The sequence below is a fragment of the Octopus bimaculoides genome, chromosome 6, assembly GCF_001194135.2.
Source record: "Octopus bimaculoides isolate UCB-OBI-ISO-001 chromosome 6, ASM119413v2, whole genome shotgun sequence".
Taxonomy (NCBI): Eukaryota; Metazoa; Mollusca; class Cephalopoda; order Octopoda; family Octopodidae; genus Octopus; species Octopus bimaculoides.
Genome location: NC_068986.1, coordinates 92,957,887 through 92,960,046, shown reverse-complemented (window position 1 = coordinate 92,960,046; position 2,160 = coordinate 92,957,887). Strand labels below are relative to the sequence as shown.

The 2,160-nt window shown below is 40.5% G+C and overlaps 1 protein-coding gene across 4 annotated transcripts in view; it reads right to left on the bottom strand.

Annotated features, from left to right (window-relative positions):
• Positions 1-2,160, bottom strand: part of LOC106876343 (uncharacterized) — a 394,374-nt gene that overhangs the window by 373,710 nt on the left and 18,504 nt on the right. The gene's annotated exons all lie outside the window — the stretch shown is intronic.

Genomic DNA, 2,160 nt, shown 5'->3' with positions numbered 1-2,160 from the left:
TATATATATATATATATATATATATGGTACACCACCCGTTTTCGGCGTAACCCTAAACCCTAAACACCGGGTGCGCATATTCTTTACCTTCGCTTGTGTGTGTGTGTGTGTAACGCCACACACACACACACATGACGTTCTTCTTTCAGTTTCCGGATATTCATATATATATATATATATTTTTTTTTTTTTTTTTTTTTTCAGGTAGACGAATGAATGTATGCGTTTGTCTCCTACGACCGCTTGACAACCAGTTTCGGTTTCTTTGTGTCTCAGTCATTTAGCGATTCGGCAATAACAAGAGACCGACAGATCAAGAAACCAAACTTACAAATAAGCGCTGGAGCCTTATCCGTTCCACTAGATCCCTTAAGGCGGTGCCCCAGCATCACTGTAGTCCAATGACTGAAATTAGTAAAAGATAAAAGAAGATACTAACACATACTTAACTAGTTTTTTTTTTATATATATATATAGTTGGCTTCTCTGAGTACTTAAGCTCGGTGAATTGTTGATTTCTTTTAATATCTACCTATAATTCACACACACACACACCTACCTATTATAGTATGAACGATGTTTAAAAATTATCCAAACCTCGAATGGAAGACAAAAAGAAAACAACTGCAGCAGAAATACTTGTAGCAGCAACAGTAATAGTAGTAGTAGTAGTAGTAGTAGTAGTAGTCGCGGCGGTGGCGGCGGCTACGTATGCAGATAGTAGAGATCGATTTGTGTCGCTAATTGGAACGTCATCTTCTAAGTATACGCATACATACACATACATTCGTACGGACTCACAGACACACACACACACATTCTCTCTCTCTCTCTCTCTCTCTCTCTCTCTCTCTCTCTCTCTCTCAGACGCACAACATTCTAATATAACGTACAGCTAGAGGCCTGGCTGGATAAGGAATCAGACATCTACTTCTGATGTGCGTCCGTAAAATCAATCGCTCTGGTTGCATATTCACACAAGTGCATCCGAATGAATGGATATGTTTAAATATACGTATAACTTCGTGCGCGCGCGAGAGAGAGAGAGAGTGCGCGTGTGTGGTGTGTGTGTGTGTGTGTGTGTGTGTGTGTGTGTGTGTGTGTGTGTGTGTGTGTGTGTGTGTGTGTGTGTGTGTGTGTGTGTGTGTGTGCACGCAGAGAGGTGGGGCAGAATAAGTAGTAAGGAGAGATCGTTGGACGGACGAGCGGAAACACGAGAGAAAGCGAAAGTAAATAACAACACTGACAACAGCTGTAACAGGAGGTGAATAAACAATGACAACGCCAATAATTTCGAGAAAGTTGCTAAGTCGATTACATGGACCCTGGTGTTCAACTGGTATTTATTTCTTCGACCCTGAAAGGTTGAAACGCGACTTCAGCGGTATTTGAACTAAGAGCGTAAAAAGCCGGAAAATATACCGCTAAGTATTTTGTCCGATGGGCAAACGATTCTACGAGCACATCTACAAATTTGGGGCACAAGACCAGTAAATTTCAGGGAAGGAGTAAGTCGATAATATCGACCCCAGTTCTTCACTAATACTCATTCTATCGACCCCGAAAGGATGAAAAGTAAAGTCGACCTTGACGGCATTTGAACTCAGAGCGTATAGACGGACGAAAAGCCTCTGAGCATGTTGCCCGGTGCAGTAACAATTCTGCCAGTTTGATGCGCCTTGTTGCTTTCTTAATATAAGAAAAACAAATACTATGGTCTGCATGCCACAAGACCGGCGATTGAACAGTTGAAAAACAAATTCGCAGAACACTGGTGTTTCAACAATATCATCATCATTTTTTAAACATGTTTAAAGAATTATATATTTATACATACACGAGAGAGAAAGAGAGAGTGAGTGAGACAGACAGATAGACAGACAGACAGGAGTGATTTGATACGAAACACGAGGTCCAAAATTGGGATGAGGCTTAATATTATACTCAAGATTGGAATGTACTTCCATATAAATACATGTGCCCTTCCGGAAATATGCACAAAAGATATCACAGGATCACGCATCACAAAACTCTGACGACTATAGAGAGCTGTTTTCGACATGCTTATTAGATAACTCGGCGATACACACGCGCATATACACATACTATTTATAATGACGAAGTGGCATATTTATTATTTACTTTTCTGGGGTTTTTTTG